Source organism: Aquarana catesbeiana, linkage group LG04 (genome assembly GCF_042186555.1).
Source record: "Aquarana catesbeiana isolate 2022-GZ linkage group LG04, ASM4218655v1, whole genome shotgun sequence".
Lineage (NCBI taxonomy): Eukaryota > Metazoa > Chordata > Amphibia > Anura > Ranidae > Aquarana > Aquarana catesbeiana.
In genome coordinates this window covers 27,822,398-27,841,846 of record NC_133327.1, presented here as the reverse complement: position 1 = coordinate 27,841,846, position 19,449 = coordinate 27,822,398, and the positions used below count along the sequence as shown (strand labels likewise).

Below are 19,449 nucleotides of genomic sequence, written 5' to 3'. Positions count from 1 at the left end.
ATGGTCAGAGACTGCAGACATAATACAGGAGATGATCAGAGACTGCAATCATAGAACAGGAGATGGTCAGAGACTGCAGACATAGTACAGGAGATGATCAGAGACTGCAATCATAGAACAGGAGATGGTCAGAGACTGCAGACATAATACAGGAGATGATCAGAGACTGCAATCATAGAACAGGAGATGGTCAGAGACTGCAGACATAGTACAGGAGACGGTCAGAGACTGCAGACATAGTACAGGAGACAATCAGAGACTGCAGACATAGTACAGGAGATGGTCAGAGACTGCAGATATAGTACAGAAGATGGTCAGAGACTGCAGACATAGTACAGGAGACGATCAGAGACTGCAGACATAGTACAGGAGATGTCAGAGACTGCAGACATAATACAGGAGATGATCAGAGACTGCAATCATAGAACAGGAGATGGTCAGAGACTGCAGACATAGTACAGGAGACGATCAGAGACTGCAGACATAGTACAGGAGATGGTCAGAGACTGCAGACATAGTACAGGAGATGGTCAGAGACTGCAGACATAAAAGAGGAGATGGTCAGAAACTGCAGACATGGTACAGGAGATGACCAGAGACTGCAGATATTGTACAGGAGATGCCCAGAGACTGCAGACATAGTACAGGAGATGGTCAGAGACTGCAGACATAGTACAGGAGATGCCCAAAGACTGTAGTTATGATACAAGAGACGATCAGAGATTGCAATCATAGTACAGGAGATGGTCAGAGAAAGCAATCATAGAACAGGAGATGATCAGATACTGCAGACATACTACAGGAGATGGCCAGAGACTGCAGACATACTACAGGAGATGATCAGAGACTGCAGACATACTACAGGAGATGATCAGAGACTGCAGACATAGTACAGGAGATAGCCAGAGACTGCAGACATACTACAGGAGATGATCAGAGACTGCAGACATACTACAGGAGATGATCAGAGACTGCAGACATAGTACAGGAGATGCTCAGAGACTGCAGACATAATACAGGAGATGGTCAGAGACTGCAGACATACTACAGGAGATGGTCAGAGACTGCAGACATAGTACATATTGGCCGATCGGCCCTCTAACCTGACTCAGCGATACAGCAACGGTTCCTCTGATCAGGAGTCAGCTCACTCTGAATTGCCCATGGTGACTCCGCTGTATTCCTGCAATGACTCCATTCCTTTCAATGCCAGCCATGGCGCTAGGCTGTGTGGCTTTCCCTCTGGTGGCGCAGGGCAGCAGGGTTCTCTCTCTGATGGTGTTCTCTCAGCACTGTCCTCTCCCTCTGGAGTCCTGGGTGTACTTCCCTGAAAACTTTCCTAGGCTGCTGTCTCTCTCTCTCTCTCTTTCCCATTCAGCTGAGCATGCTGTGTGGTCTGCAGTTTCCGTGTTACAGTGGGGCTGCCAGTTCTCGGGACTATATGTCCCACAATCCTCTTCTCTGCTCCTTTTTTCTTTTCCATTAGTACATACCCCCCAGGACAGACCCCCCTCCATTAGTACAGACCCCCCAGGACAGACCCCCTCTCCATTAGTACAGACCCCCCTCCATTAGTACAGACCCCCCCATTAGTACAGACCCCCCTCCATTAGTAGAGACCCCCATATTAGTAGAGACCCCACCATTAGTACAGACCCCCCTCCATTAGTACAGACCCCATTAGTACAGACCCCCCCTCCATTAGTACAGACCCCATTAGTACAGACCCCCCTCCATTAGTACAGACCCCACCTCCATTAGTACAGACCCCCCCATTAGTACAGACCCCCCATTAGTACAGACCCCCCAGGACAGACCCCCCCTCCATTAGTAGAGACCCCCATATTAGTACAGACCCCCCCTCCATTAGTACAGACCCCATTAGTACAGACCCCCCCTCCATTAGTACAGGCCCCCCTCCATTAGTACAGACCCCCCCTCCATTAGTACAGATCCCCCTCCATTAGTACAGACCCCCCCTCCATTAGTACGGACCCCCCAGGACAGACCCCCCTCCATTAGTACAGACCCCATTAGTACAGACCCCCTCTCCATTAGTACAGACCCCCCAGGACAGACCCCCCTCCATTAGTACAGACCCCCCAGGACAGACCCCCTCTCCATTAGTACAGACCCCCCCTCCATTAGTACAGACCCCCCTCCATTAGTACAGACCCCCCAGGACAGACCCCCCTCCATTAGTACAGACCCCCCAGGACAGACCCCCCCTCCATTAGTACAGACCCCCCAGGACAGACCCCCTCTCCATTAGTACAGACCCCCACATTAGTACAGACCCCCCAGGACAGACCCCCTCCATTAGTAGAGACCCCCATATTAGTACAGACCCCACCATTAGTACAGACCCCTCCTCCATTAGTACAGACCCCCCCTCCATTAGTACAGACCCCCCTCCATTAGTACAGACCCCAATAGTACAGACCCCCCCTCCATTAGTACAGACCCCCCTCCATTAGTACAGACCCCCTCCATTAGTACAGACCCCCCTCCATTAGTACAGACCCCATTAGTACAGACCCCCTCTCCATTAGTACAGACCCCCCCATTAGTACAGTCCCCTCCCATTATTAGTACAGCCCCCTCCATTAGTACAGCAGGAGTGAGAGACACAGAGCAGAATGTGTCGGGCACGGACCGCTCCTCCGCTCCGCTCCCCTCCCCTCCCCCCCCTGCGCGACATCACTGTTCGGCTGGTCTCTCTCCACGCAGAGACCAGCCGCTCTGCTTCCGATATCTCTCTTTCTCTGACAGGAGGAGGGAGGGGCTTGAGCAGCACACACAGCGGCGGCGGCGCCTTTCTTCTTTTAACACCGGCGGAGAGCGCCGCCGCCGGATGCAATCAAGAGGAGGAGGAGGAGGGAAGGGAGCACTCTGGCGCTTCAGCGCCCCCACCTCTCTGGCGCCTGGGTGCACTGCACCCCGTGCACCCCGTCTAGGACCGGCCCTGATTGCTATATTATTATCTATACATGGGTTTTGAAAGCGCTCTCCATTAACCAGAATCAGTTATAATATACAATACTCCCCCTGCTGGTTCAAAAACAGAAACCAGAAATACAAGTCAATTCTGTATAGTACTAGTACAAGGGAAATTCCTGAGTAATATCTCATATGAAATTAATATCATACTTAAACATGGACATACGGGTACAGCCACATTCCCAACATATATTATTTACATGCTAACCCCCACTTTTCTATCATAAAAAATTATATGTTGCAAATTAATAATGACATAAAATTATATGTTATATCAGGAGGTCTGATCTCTCACAGACTGAATAGTGTAAATTCCATAAGACATAAATCTAAAAAATCTGAAAATAACTAAAAATAATTATGTATATAAATGTGTATATAATGTGAATATTAGTGTCATGTGTTAATAACACCCATGTGCAAATGAGTAAGTGTGTTGGTAAGTATCATCACCAGATTTTGACACTATGCCATACATGATCTATTTAAGAATTCTACCTAGTAGAGATTGTATCCTGATTATATAAATATATAATATATACTATAAAGTGTATGTGCCTTATTCAAACTAAACCACCCATAGTATTAGGCGTGTAAGTGACCTTAACTATATGTGAAAGGTGTGCCCCTATGGGTAGTTTAGAGAACAAATCATAAATAACTAATTATTATGTGTACAACCAGTGCCTATAGAGTTATATTTACATATATCTATATATGAGTTACGTTAATTTATAAGAGGGGGAGAACCAGGCTTATAGCGACCTAACTGTAATTCCTACATGTCAACTTAAGAGGGGATTAACTATACCCCACATTCACGTAAAGGTAGAGAGAACCTGAGCATATCAGGAATCAGCTATGAAACAGTTCAAATCTATATCCAGGTTGAGGCCCCTAGGCGCCAGGGACCTCAACCTGTATATCCAAGCCGTTTCATTCTGTGAAATGAGGGTGGTCTTATTCCCTCCTCTCCAGTGATCTTTAATGGAATCGATACCATAAAAGATTAACCCTGATGGGTCCCTTTTGTGCACTTGATCAAAGTGACGTGACAGATTGTGTTTAGGGAAACCTTTCCTTATGTTCTGGATATGCTCTCGAATACGTACATGTAAGGGCCGAGTAGTTCTACCCACATATTGGAGGTGGCAAGGGCATTCGATAACGTACGTTACGTGAGTACTATGACACGTAATCAAGTTTCTGATTTTATATTCTTTCTGATCGACCTTTGATCTAAAGGTTTCTCTCCTCCTGGGTACCTTCTTACTAACCCTGCAGGGTAAGCATCTTTGGCATTTATAAAAGCCTTTTAGGTTAGGGAAAATCTCTATTTGCTTGGGAGGATCGGTAACATTATGGACCAGGTGGTCACGAAGGTTGGGGGCTCTTCTGTAGACAAAATTAGGTTTGTTCGGTAGTATCTTGGCCAGTACTCTATCCTCCTTGAGGATAGGCCAATACTTCCTGATAATTTGTTCTAAACTTTTATATTGACTATTAAATCCCGTTATGGACGCTGTGTCCATTACTTTGTTTTTTCTTATGTTTTTCGTGAATAGTTGTCTTCTATTCATACCTGCTACAATCGCTTTCAGTTTTACCAGTTCGTCCTTTTTATAGCCTTTTTCACAGAATTGCTCAATCAGCCCATCTGCTTGGGCTAGAAAATCCTCGATGTTGTCGCAGTTTCTGCGTAATCTCAGTAGCTGTCCTTTAGGGATATTTCTCTTCCATTGTGGATGATGGCAGCTCGTGGTGGGTATATACCCATTTTTATCAGTGGCCTTGAAGTACGTTTTGGTATACAATCTATCTTCATTCTTGAAGATCACTAAATCTAAATATTCAATATGTTGGTGGTTCCATTTCCCAGTAAAGGTAAGGCCATATCTATTATTGTTGAGATTATTTAGAAACTGTTCAAACTCTTCTGGTGTTCCTTCCCAGATTATAAACAGGTCGTCAATGTACCTCCGATAGAACTTGAGGTGGGGGTTGCTTCCTGTGTATAGATACTCCTCCTCCCACATATTCATCAGGAGGTTTGCTACGCTCGGTGCGTAGCGTGACCCCATTGCGACTCCTTTCTGTTGGACATAATAGTTGCTATTGTACCAGAAGTAGTTGCAACTCATTGCCAATTCTAGGCCTTCCAGTATATAATTGATTTGTGGTTGTCTCATCTCTGTGTGTTCATGTAAGGCTTTCTCCACACCATGTAGGCCATCTTTTTGCACAATACTGGTGTAGAGAGAATTAACGTCAATTGTAGCAAGTATGTAATTCTGAGCTCCTCTAATTTCTTGTAGGTCTTGCAAGAGTTGTGAGCTGTCACGTAGATAGGATTTACCCTTGCATACCATTGGTTTCAAAAATTTGTCTAAGTATTCACCCAACCTTGAGAAAATTGAATTTATCCCACTAACTATGGGTCTTCCAGGGGGCTTCTCCAGCCTTTTATGAATCTTGGGGGTATAATATATGACCGGGATCTTGGTAGAATTGGATATGAGGTATTCAGCTTCCTGGGTGTTGAGTATTCCACTATCTTTCCCTTTTTGTACGAAGGCCTTAACAATTAACAATTGACGTTAATTCTCTCTACACCAGTATTGTGCAAAAAGATGGCCTACATGGTGTGGAGAAAGCCTTACATGAACACACAGAGATGAGACAACCACAAATCAATTATATACTGGAAGGCCTAGAATTGGCAATGAGTTGCAACTACTTCTGGTACAATAGCAACTATTATGTCCAACAGAAAGGAGTCGCAATGGGGTCACGCTACGCACCGAGCGTAGCAAACCTCCTGATGAATATGTGGGAGGAGGAGTATCTATACACAGGAAGCAACCCCCACCTCAAGTTCTATCGGAGGTACATTGACGACTTGTTTATAATCTGGGAAGGAACACCAGAAGAGTTTGAACAGTTTCTAAATAATCTCAACAATAATAGATATGGCCTTACCTTTACTGGGAAATGGAACCACCAACATATTGAATATTTAGATTTAGTGATCTTCAAGAATGAAGATAGATTGTATACCAAAACGTACTTCAAGGCCACTGATAAAAATGGGTATATACCCACCACGAGCTGCCATCATCCACAATGGAAGAGAAATATCCCTAAAGGACAGCTACTGAGATTACGCAGAAACTGCAACAACATCAAGGATTTTCTGGCCCAAGCAGATGGGCTGATTGAGCAATTCTGTGAAAAAGGCTATAAAAAGGACGAACTGGTAAAACTGAAAGCGATTGTAGCAGGTATGAATAGAAGACAACTATTCACGAAAAACATAAGAAAAAACAAAGTAATGGACACAGCGTTCATAACGGGATTTAATAGTCAATATAAAAGTTTAGAACAAATTATCAGGAAGTATTGGCCTATCCTCAAGGAGGATAGAGTGCTGGCCAAGATACTACCGAACAAACCTAATTTTGTCTACAGAAGAGCCCCCAACCTTCGTGACCACCTGGTCCATAATGTTACCGATCCTCCCAAGCAAATAGAGATTTTCCCTAACCTAAAAGGCTTTTATAAATGCCAAAGATGCTTACCCTGCAGGGTTAGTAAGAAGGTACCCAGGAGGAGAGAAACCTTTAGATCAAAGGTCGATCAGAAAGAATATAAAATCAGAAACTTGATTACGTGTCATAGTACTCACGTAACGTACGTTATCGAATGCCCTTGCCACCTCCAATATGTGGGTAGAACTACTCGGCCCTTACATGTACGTATTCGAGAGCATATCCAGAACATAAGGAAAGGTTTCCCTAAACACAATCTGTCACGTCACTTTGATCAAGTGCACAAAAGGGACCCATCAGGGTTAATCTTTTATGGTATCGATTCCATTAAAGATCACTGGAGAGGAGGGAATAAGACCACCCTCATTTCACAGAATGAAACGGCTTGGATATACAGGTTGAGGTCCCTGGCGCCTAGGGGCCTCAACCTGGATATAGATTTGAACTGTTTCATAGCTGATTCCTGATATGCTCAGGTTCTCTCTACCTTTACGTGAATGTGGGGTATAGTTAATCCCCTCTTAATTTGACATGTAGGAATTACAGTTAGGTCCCTATAAGCCTGGTTCTCCCCCTCTTATAAATTAACGTAACTCATATATAGATATATGTAAATATAACTCTATAGGCACTGGTTGTACACATAATAATTAGTTATTTATGATTTGTTCTCTAAACTACCCATAGGGGCACACCTTTCACATATAGTTAAGGTCACTTACACGCCTAATACTATGGGTGGTTTAGTTTGAATAAGGCACATACACTTTATAGTATATATTATATATTTATATAATCAGGATACAATCTCTACTAGGTAGAATTCTTAAATAGATCATGTATGGCATAGTGTCAAAATCTGGTGATGATACTTACCAACACACTTACTCATTTGCACATGGGTGTTATTAACACATGACACTAATATTCACATTATATACACATTTATATACATAATTATTTTTAGTTATTTTCAGATTTTTTAGATTTATGTCTTATGGAATTTACACTATTCAATCTGTGAGAGATCAGACCTCCTGATATAACATATAATTTTATGTCATTATTAATTTGCAACATATAATTTTTTATGATAGAAAAGTGGGGGTTAGCATGTAAATAATATATGTTGGGAATGTGGCTGTACCCGTATGTCCATGTTTAAGTATGATATTAATTTCATATGAGATATTACTCAGGAATTTCCCTTGTACTAGTACTATACAGAATTGACTTGTATTGCTGGTTTCTGTTTTTGAACCAGCAGGGGGAGTATTGTATATTATAACTGATTCTGGTTAATGGAGAGCGCTTTCAAAACCCATGTATAGATAATAATATAGTAATACAGATATATAGATTGCATAAAAGGTCTAACATAAAGTGAATGGGAGATCAATTTGTTGTATTATTAGGTATTGGCTTTGGAGTGGATGTATCTATCTCCATAGCTTTGTAGTCTAAAGCGAGGGCTGTGCAAGCACACCCTCTCCCTATAAAATCCAACAGAAGCATGAGTGTGATACCGTTGCTGAGGACGTCATGTGATGAAGCGCGCACAACGGCATCACGCTCTGTCAGTCAGCTCCAGGGCATACGAGAGAGGAGGACGCTGTGAGCGGCTGGTGGTTACATACCCCCACCTCGCTACTTATGACTGATAGGAGGGACTTTTTAACAAAAGTTTGTACTGCTCAGGTCTATTGCTGTCCTAATCCATCTGGACAGAGGCATACAATAGCGCCTGATTTTTTCTTTCTTTTTTATTTTTTAATTTTAATTTTTACTCTGCAAATTATTTTTGTGATTTAGCCCTGCCTGTTTGAATTCACTATTTTTAGCCCAGTTTTTTTTGCTGTGTGGGCTTTTATATATATTTTAAATAAAGTGTTTATACTTTATTACGCCATGGAAGCTTTTCCTTTCTTTTTGAATATATGAGTGGAAGCAGCGCCCCTATGGATGGGAAGAGAAAAAATATAGGAGTAATCCAGCACAATATATAACAGCTAGAAGGCACAGGAGCATTTCCCCGTCGTGGGGTCTGTGGAGCTGATTACAGCAAGATTTACCAGATGAAACAGCCAGAGAAGTGACCCAACATATTACACCATATGCGGTATACCCCTGGTGGGGTTCTGGAAGCTGGTGAGTAGGCAACCAACAGGGGGAGCACGAGAGTCACCTGACAAATTGATTCATCACCAAAGTCACCATTGGGAATCTGAAATTGCCATAGGAACATCAGTATATGGACTGTCATAATATATGTTGGAAATCTAGTTGCTGAATGTTTTTTATTAGCTGTTTTGTTTGTATGCGATTTTAAGCTATACCCAAAACGCATAGGGTATTAATTTAATACACATAACCTATACGCACATCACCGCATTGGTATATGGCTTTTAGCAAATGCACATAATGGAATATAGCCTCTGGCTTTTTCTCCAGATGCTGTAGAATTATCTATGCTGTGCGACATTTGACGTGTGTTATATGATTAGTAGACATATTTTGTGTTTGCTGGGGTATCACTCATACTATAAGGGGAATTTAGATAATTCATATACCCCACAGACCTATCACTACTGTCCCATACTTGCCAACTGTTCCGAATTTCCGGGATTTAGACCTTTTTCCTAATTTTAGCGTTTTAGCGTGACAATGTCTCCGCTGGCCACCATTTTACAGAAGACCAGAAGTAATGCTGAGGAGAAAGAGGAAGCGGACCCGGCCCGGTGGCTGCCAATAGAAATTGAGTTGCCGCGTATGCCCCGCCCCGCTGCCGGTCTGTCTGTGACCTGTTGTGGGAAAGGCCACGGAGTGGGGGGTGGGCGGCGCCGCAGCTCAATTTTTATTGGCAACCACCCAGCTGGCTCCGTCTCTATTTTGTTCCACTGGGCCTGTTACTTATGGTCTTCTGTAATGGCGGCGGAGACTCCGCTGCGGGGATACCTGCTGTCAAGGGGGCTCCACTGGAGACACCTAATGTAAATGGGGCTCCACTAGGGGATACCTGATGTAAAGGGGGCTCCACTGGGGGACACCTGATGCAAGGGGGACACCACTGGGGGATACCTGATGTAAGAGGAACACCGCTGGGGGACACCTGATGTAAGGGGGACACCGCTGGGGGGCAACCTGATGTAAAAGGGGCTCCACTGGGGGACACCTGATGTATAGGGGGCTCCAATGGGGGACACCTAATGTAAGGGGGACACCGCTGGGGGATACCTGATGTAAAGACTACCAAATTACCAAGTAACTATAGACCTGTTAGTTTAACTTCTATAGTTGGGAAGATACTGGAGAGTTTAATAAAAGACCACAAAGACAAGTTCTTGCTGAAAAAAAATATTTTAAGCAACAGACAGCATGGATTCATGAAAGACAGAAGTTGTCAAACAAACCTGATTTCTTTTTATGAGGAGGTAAGTAAAACCTTGGACAGAGGAGTGGCTGTGGACGTGGTTTACTTGGATTTTGCAAAAGCGTTCGATACAGTTCCGCACACACGGCTCATGTGTAAGGTAAAGTCTACAGGCTTGGAAATATCAGTTTGTAAATGGATAGAAAACTGGCAAAAAGACCGAATTCAGAGAGTAGTGGTTAATGATTCTTACTCTGAATGGTCTAAGGTGATCAGTGGTGTACCCCAAGGTTCAGTGCTGGGATCCCTACTTTTTAATATCTTTATAAATTATATAGGGTCTGGGATTAAAAGTACCATTTCAGTCTTTGCAGATGACACTAGGCTATGCAGTGGAATAACGACCTTACAAGATGTCTCCAATTTACAAGCCGACCTCAGTGCACTGTCTAATTGGGCAACTATGTGGCAGATGAGGTTTAATGTTGAGAAGTGTAAAGTTATGCACTTGGGGGCTAAGAATATGCATGCATCATACATACTAGGGGGAGTACAACTGGGGGAATCAATGGTGGAGAAGGATCTGGGGGTTTTGGTAGATCATAAGCTCAATAATAACATGCAATGCCAAGTTGCGGTTTCCAAAGCGAGCAAAGTCCTTTCTTGTATAAGAGAGGTATGGACTCCAGAGAGAGAGAGATATCATTTTGCCCTGTACAAATCATTAGTAAGACCTCATCTGGAATATGCAGTTCAATTTTGGGCACCAGTTCTCAAAAGGGATATGGGGGAACTGGAGAAAGTGCAGAGAAGGGCAACCAAACTGATAAGAGGCATGGAGGAGCTCAGCTATGAGGAAAGATTAGAGGAACTGAATTTATTCTCTCTTGAGAAGTGGAGATTAAGGGGGGATATGATCATCATGTATAAATATATAAAGGATCCATATAGTGAACTTGTTGTTGAGTTATTCACTTTACGGTCAACACAGAGGACAAGGGGGCACTCTTTATGTCTAGAGGAAAAGAGATTTTATCTCCAAATACGGACGGGTTTCTTCACAGTAAGAGCCTTGAAATGTGTAATAGACTCCCTCCAGAGGTGGTTCTGGCCAGCTCAGTAGATTGCTTTAAGAAAGGCCTGGATTCTTTCCTAAGGTTACTGACATTTATAGGTAAAGTTGATCCAGGGAAAATCTGATTGCCTCTCTGGGATCAGGAAGGAATTTTTTCCCCTGCTGTAGCAAATTGGATCATGCTTTTCTGGGGTTTTTTCCGTCTTCCTCCAGAACAACTGTGGGTATAGGATTGGGTATATGGGATGGTATAATTTTTTTTTTATGGTTGAACTAGATGGACTTGTGTCTTTTTTCAACCTGACTATGTAACTATGTAACTATGTTAAGGGGGGCTCCGCTGGGGGCACCTGATGTATGAAGGGACTCCGCTGGGGACACCTGATGTAAGGAGAGACTCTGCTGGGAATGCCTGGTGTAAAGAGGGACTCTACTGGGAATGCCTGATGTAAGGAGGGACTCCACTGGGGACACCTGATGTAAGGAGGGACTCCGCTGGGGGATACCTGATGTAAAGGGGGCTCCACTGGGGGACAACTGATGTAAAGCGGGCACCACTGGGGGACACCTGATGTAAAGGGGGCTCCACTGGGGGGACAACATTAAAAAAAGGGGGACACCACTTTGGGATACCTGATGTAAGGGGGACACCGCTGGGGCATACCTGATGTAATAGGGGCTCCACTGGGGGACACCTGATGTAAGGGGGGGCTCCACTGGGGGACACCTGATGTAAGGGGACACCGCTGGGGGATACCTGATGTAAAGGGGGACTCCACTGGGGACACCTGATCTAAGGGGGACTCAACTGGGGTCACTTGATGTATGAAGGGACTCCGCTGGGGACACCTGATGTAAGGAGAGACTCTGCTGGGAATGCCTGATGTAAGGAGTGACTCCGCTGGGGAAACCTGATGTAAGGAGGGACTCCGCTGGGGGCACCTGATGTAAGGAGGAACTCTGCTGGGAATGCCTGGTGTAAAGAGGGACTCTGCTGGGTACACCTGATGACATCTGGTGGCAGGAGGCGTGGCAAGTGGCACTATGCACTCCGCCTGCCCTCCAGTGCCTCTTCTGCTTTCATAGGATAGGAGGTCAGCAGCATCTAGTGGGGATCATGGCCGAATCTAGGAGGGTAGATTTCACTTCCCTTACAATACACAGTCAGCAGAAATCCCCCCTTCCTCCCCCCAAACAGCACGAACAGGAGAGGAGAGAGGGCTTGATCCTCCAGCCCCCATCTCCTGTGTCTGCCCCGCAGCTGGCAGATCTGTGGGGGCTGCTACACTGATTCTGATCCTGCAGATACCAGCCTCCGGTGAGTGAACAGTCCCCCATCTCCCTCCCCTTTCTCCACCATTTGTCCCCCCCTTCCAGGAGCTGCCAAGTTGATTTCTTGTACAGCTAACACCATTCTCTGATGTCAGGGGCACTGTGCCAGGTTTCTGATGTCAGGGGCACTGTGCCGGGATTCTGATGTAAGGGGGCATTGTGCCATTCTCTGATATAAGGGGCACTGTACCTGGATTCTGATGTAAGGGTGCACTGTGCCATGCTCTGATGTAAGGGGCATTGTGCCATTCTCTTAGGTAAGGGGGCACCGTGCCAGGATTCTGATGTAAGAGGGCACTGTGCCATTCTCTTGTGTAAGGGACACTGTGCCATTCTCTGATGTAAGGGGGCTCTGTGCCATTCTCTGAGGTAAGGGGGCACTGTGCCAGGATTCTGATGTAAGAGGCACTGTACCAGGATTCTGATGTCAGGGGGCACTGTGCCATTCTCTGATGTAAGGGGGCACTGTGCCATGCTCTGATGTAAGGGGGAACTGTGGCAGGATTCTGATGTAAAGGGGCATTGTGCCATGCTCTGATGTATGGGACACTGTGCCAGGATGCTGAAGTAAGAAGGCACTGTGCCATGATTCTGAAGTAAGGGGGCACTCAGCCCCTCTGTGGGCAATCTGGTACTAACTGACACTAGCTGGAAGGGTCACAAATTGACACTGATGTCACTAGTGACACGAATACAGTGATCAGTGATAATACTATACACTGTACTAATGACGCTAGCCGGGGAAAGGGTTACCATCAAGGGGCAATAAGGGGTTAACTGTGTGTCTAACAATGTGTAAAGTGTGCTGCTTTTACTTACTAATCTGGCTGTTTTCATGGAGAAGAAAGGGCCGGATCACTATTCAGTACAAAGAGTTCTGTGTGTTTGTGTGAAATAAATACTATATATACACAGTATCTCACAAAAGTGAGTACACCTCTCACATTTTTGTAAATATTTTATTATATCTTTTCATGTGACAACACTGAAGAAATGATACTTTGCTACAATGTAAAGTAGTAAATGTACAGCTTGTATAACAGTGTAAATTTTTTGTTCCCTCAAAATAACTCAACACACAGCCATTATTGTCTAAACTGCTGGCAACAAAAGTGAGTACACCCCTAAGTGAAAATTTCCATATTGGGCCCAAAGTGTCAATATTTTGTGTGGCCACCATTATTTTCCAGCACTGCCTTAACCCTCTTGGGCATGGAGTTCACCAGAGCTTCACAGGTGGCCACTGGAGTCCTCTTCTACTCCTCCATGACGACATCACAGAGCTGGTGTATGTTAGAGACCTTACGCGCCACCACCTTCCGTTTGAGGATGCCCCACAGGTGCTCAATAGGGTTTAAGTCTGGAGACATGCTTGGCCAGTCCATCACCTTTAACCTCAGCTTCTTTAGCAAGGCAGTGGTCGACTTGGAGGTGTGTTTGGGGTTGTTATCATGTTGGAAAACTGCCCTGCAGCCCAGTCTCCGAGGAGAGGGGATAATACTCTGCTTCAGTATGTCACAGTACATGTTGGCATTCATGGTTCCCTCAATGAACTGTAGCTCACCAGTGCTGGCAGCACTCATGCAGCTCCAGACCATGACACTCCCACCACCATGCTTGACTGTAGGCAAGACACACTTTTCTTTGTACTCCTCACCTGGTTGCCGCAACACACGCTTGACACTATCTGTACCAAATAAGTTTATCTTGGTCTCATCAGACCACAGGACATGGTTCCAGTAATCCATGTCCTTAGTCTGCTTGTCTTCAGCAAACTGTTTGCGGGCTTTTTTGTGCATCATCTTTAGAAGAGGATTCCTTCTGGGACGACAGCCATGCAGATCAATTTGATGCAGTGTATGGTCTGAGCACTGGCAGGCTGACCCCCCCACCCCTTCAACCTCTGCAGCAATTCTGGCAGCACTCATACGTTTATTTCCCAAAGACAACCTCTGGATAGGACGCTGAACACGTGCACTCAACTTCTTAGGTCGACCATGGCAAGGCCTGTTCTGAGTGGAACCTCTCCTGTTAAACCGCTGTATGGTCTAGGCCACCATGCTGCAGCTCAGTTTCAGGGCCTTGGCAATCTTCTTATAGCCTAGGCCATCTTTATGTAGAGCAACAATTCTTTTTTTCAGATCCTCAGAGAGTTTTTTGCCATGAGGTGCCATGTTGAACTTCCAATGACCAGTATGAGAGAATGAGAGTAATAATACCAAATTTAACACACCTGCTCCCCATTCAGACCTGAGAACTTGTAACAGTAACGAGTCGCGTGACACTGGGGAGGGAAAATGGCTAATTGGGCCCAATTTGGACATTTTCATTTAGGGGTGTACTCACTTTTGTTGCCAGCGGTTTAGACATTAATGGCTGTGTGTTGAGTTATTTTGAGGGGACAGCAAATTTACACTGTTATACAAGCTGTGCACTCACTACTTTACATGTGTAGAAAAATGTAATTTCTTCAGTGTTGTCACATGAAAAGGTATAATAAAATATTTACAAAAATGTGAGGGGTGTACTCACCTTTGTGAGATGATCTATCTATCTATCTATCTATCTATCTATCTATCTATCTATCTATCTATCTATCTATCTATCTATCTATCTATCTATCTATCTATCTATCTATCTATCTATCTATCTATCGGCATGTGTGTTTGAGGTTCTGTTTGAGGTGCACACCCTAATGCAATAGGCTGCTCACACCTATGAATGTGATTTAATGCTTTTCAGTGCACAGTTTGCGGTCTAACTGATTTACATAGAAAGATAAACTGAGCTTTAATACTGAGTTTTAATATTTTTGAAAAACTCCCAACCTGCAACTAGTTTACATGTGCATCTCTTCACATGTTTTCATGTTCCTTCAAAATGTATTCCTGTTGCCATGTATTCCTGTATTGCGTCACTATGCTGCTAACTTTATTTTTATTTTTTTAATTGAATGAAAATTAATTGATCCAGTACAGAATACTGAAGAAGACCACTGAAATGTTTTATTTACAACCACCATTGTGTCTCTGTAGTTTAACTAATTCTTCATGCATGTGCAAGATTCTTTCCTAGTCTTTGAATTATCATTTTTTGGAAAAATTCAATTTTATAAACTGCCTTTATAACAGATTTTAAGATGTTTAGCTACCTTCCCAGTCAAAACTGAACATACTAATCCCTAAAGCTACACTATATGACTAAACGTATGTGTGCTAACCTCCCATTGATTAAGTTTAGGTGTTTCCAGTGGAGAACACTGGTAACGTTACATCATACATAGACATTTTAGAAAATACTCTACACTTTCAATGTTGTAGCAATACTCTTGAATATGGCAATCCAAAACTTGCTTGAAAAAGGCCAAATGCAGATCAAATGTACCTGTAAACAAACTCTGATGGATCTCAGAAGCATCTAAAACTGATGTCAAACTGATTCCATCTTCACAAGCACAATGCTCTTTGACACAAGCTTTTATTTAGCCACAAGGCTAGTGACTGGTGGTCTCTAATTTCAAATTATTGGACGTCATTTCTTTCCCCATACTACAGGATAAGATCGGCCTGTAGTAATCAGAATGTCAATAGTAGTAAAATGTATTTGCCATGAAGTAAAAATAAGTAACCACCCCTAGATTCTACAGTATGTCTAGTACAAAACACCTCCTTCCTTCCTTCTTCTCCTCTCTTTCCTCTATCAAACACTCTTTTATTTCCCTTGGAGATTATCTGGCAGGTTTTCTTTAGCTATAATTAATGTAAATATTACACAAACGAGTAACAATGCTTACAGATTAAAGGTGGCTTTGATGTACTCCGTCGCCCTGTGAACTTGCATATCAGTAAGCAATGTGACTGTTGTGATGCAACTCCAAAGGCACAGCAATGTCAAGATGGCACGTCCCATTTTAACCTGCAATTAAGATGAATGGATATAATGTGTAAGTTCTGATTTCACTGTCATGTCATGTGTTATTGATGGATTCCACTCTAGAACTTAGCTGAACAGAGCATGCTCCTGCAGTGACATCACACATTTGTGAGATTCCGCCACACAAATTGGTCTTTCCCCAATGAGATGCCACCCCTAGAATGCACATGACATGCAGTACTCACAATTCACCACACAAACAGCATATGTAACATCATCCAACACACATTGGTCATTCCCCACTGACATCTCACCCCCCAAAAAATGTTGCAGCTGTTCCATAAGATTGCTACGTATTTGCAATATTATTGAATCGGATGGATTTGAATAGAAAGGATTCAATATTTTTGGACGCTATTCCAAACCCACCAAGAAAAAGGGCATGAGCTGATTGGACAATATTCACTGGCATCATGTGCATCCGAATTAATGAATGGAATGAGATTTGGATCCATTTGTTATCTGAATCCGAATTATTGAACTAATTTGAAAAGTTAATTAATTTACCCATGGGCCTGAACTACTATCATGTAATGTCATCCGAATGAAACAAATGAAACAAATGAATCTGCTAATTTAATTATTTGAATTCATTGACATTTGTCTGTTCAGAGATTTGTATACATCCGAATCTCCGAAAACTAAAATTTCTGTTAGAAAAACAAATCATAACAAAACGAAACACACATGTCTAATGGTGACCAGGGCAAAAAGAAAGGGTGAATCTACCCAAAAGGGAAATGCACAGCAATTAACACCTAAGTGCTTAAGAGTCAAAAAAAAATTTTTTTTTGGATTTTTTAATCCACCAGGCCTTGTTTGAAACTAAAATCTGATACTTTAACCCTCCAGTTCTTGTTTAAAACTTGAAATAAATGTTTTGATTTAAACACTCTGTGAGCTCTCCCTATATACCCCAAGTATCTCCAACATAAACTGACCAAAAACCACTGGGAACCCTGATTTTTATGGTGAGGGGGGCTAAAACATAAGCCAACCCCATTATTGACCTTCCTAAGCCACCTTACCACAGTCAGAATGCCAAGAAATGCACAGAGCCCCAATCTCAACCATACTGAACACCTTTGGGATGATTTGGAACACTGATTGTACCCTAGGTCTTCTCATTCATCATCACTACCTGACTTTACAAATGGGCACCAAATTTTGTCTAAACTCTTCCAGAAGTGCGATTGCTAATAAAGCTGCAAAATAAGAGCAATTTCATAACGATTGCACTCTATATCAGCTCACTGTTTTTGTTGGTAATCCGCTGTTAAACCCTTGATAAAGTCACGTGACATGTGACGCAACACGTCGGGAGAAGCCAAGTGACATCATCCATAGTGCCGTAGTGATACTCGCAGCTCAGCACGACAGGAGATCGTTGGTGGGCGGCTGACTGTTCTATGCGCTATTATATCAGATGGATACAAGTGAGTGTATCTAGTGTATTGCCAAGAAGATAGTGAAAAGTTCATTGCGCAATGAATGTTTTTTCTGTTTTGATTGCATGATTGAAATACAACACCGGAGAGGATTAACAGCGGATTACCAACAAAAACAGTGAGCTGATATAGAGTGCAATCGTAACATATGTTGAACTCCATCTATAAAGGAGATAATCATCTTACCAGAGATTCCTTTGTTTTATCTGTGTTCCATACCAGCTTCTTATATTCATAATGCAGTATGTGGACCTGTTATTTCTTTAGGACTACTGCATGATTGTTTTTATGGATTATATCTGCCACAATTTATTCACGATAAGTTTAATAATTAAGTAATTATAGCACAATTATATAATTTAATTTTCTAAGTAATTTTAGCACAAATATAGCAGCGTATTTAGCGCCCTTTTTTACTCACATTTTCACATATTATCCTGCGCGCTGCCTCGAGCTATCTCTACTGCTACTTGGAATCGACCTTGGCTTGTGACCCCCGACTACGAAACTCTTCATCCTGCACCGACCTTGGTTTGTGACTCCGATACTGATCATCTATCTAGTCATCTGTTCAGACAATTCAACATCTTAAAAACTGAGAACTGTGCATACTTACCATCAGTCCCGAATTTCCCGGGACATTCCCCGGATTTAGACTCTTTTCCCGATTTTATTAATTCCCGGGGAATGTCCCGAAAAATTCACTTTTTCCGGATTTTTCGCCGCCGCCGCTAGAGGTCCAAGACAATGTCTCCGCCGGTCGCCATTTTTGAGAAGACCAGAAGTGGAGTGGAGCTGAGTGTCTTCAATAGAAGCCGAGCTGCTGCGGCGCCGCACACCCCCCCGCGCTCCGCCCACCCTCCGCCCCGCTCCGTACATCCCCACTCCGCCCCACTCCTCCTCGCTGCCAGTCTGTTATGGAAAGGGGCGGGGGTGGGCAGTGGTTCTATTGTAACCATGCGGCCGGCTCCCTTGGCCTTCTGTAATGGTGGCGGATTCACCGCTGGGGACTCCTGATGTGAGGGGGGCTCCCCTGGGGACTCCTGATGTGAGAGGGGGCTCCGCTGAGGACTCCTGATGTGAGGGGGGCTCCGCTGAGGACTACTGATGTGAGGGGGCTCCCCTGGGGACTCCTGATGTGAGGGGGGCTCCGCTGGGGACTCCTGATGTGAGAGGGGGGCTCCGCTGGGGACTCCTGATCTGAGGGGGGCTCCGCTGAGGACTCCTGATGTGAGAGGGGGCTCCGCTGAGGACTTCTGATGTGAGGGGGGCTCCGGTGAGGACTCCTGATGTGAGAGGGGGCTCTGCTGAGGACTCCTGATGTGAGGGGGCTCTGCTGAGGACTCCTGATGTGAGAGGGGCTCCCCTGGGGACTCCTGATGTGAGGGGGGCTCCGCTGGGGACTCCTGATGTGAGAAGGGGCTCCGCTGGGGACTCCTGATGTGAGGAGGGCTCCGCTGAGGACTCCTGATGTGAGAGGGGACTCCGCAGAGGAATCCTGATGTGAGAGGGGGCTCCGCTGAGGACTCCTGATGTGAGGGGGGGCTCTGCTGGGGACTCCTGATGTGAGAGGGGGCTCCGCTGGGGACTCCTGATGTGTGGGGGGGCTCCGCTGAGGAATCCTGATGTGAGGGGGGGCTCCGCTGAGGACTCCTGATGTGAGGGGGTGCTCCCCTGGGGACTCCTGATGTGAGGCGGGACTCCGCTGGGGACTCCTGATGTGAAGGGGGCTCCGCTGGGGAC

At 44.4% G+C, this 19,449-nt stretch overlaps 1 long non-coding RNA gene across 3 annotated transcripts in view; it reads right to left on the bottom strand.

Annotated features, from left to right (window-relative positions):
• The window catches only part of LOC141139117 (uncharacterized), a 150,001-nt gene that overhangs the window by 48,534 nt on the left and 82,018 nt on the right, over positions 1 to 19,449 (bottom strand). The window contains exon 4 of one of the 3 annotated variants that reach the window (XR_012243718.1): positions 16,119 to 16,240. The exons of the other annotated variants lie outside the window; for them this stretch is intronic. This is a non-coding gene — a long non-coding RNA (uncharacterized lncRNA). The remainder of the gene's footprint in view (positions 1 to 16,118; positions 16,241 to 19,449) is intronic. 3 annotated transcript variants of the gene reach the window in all.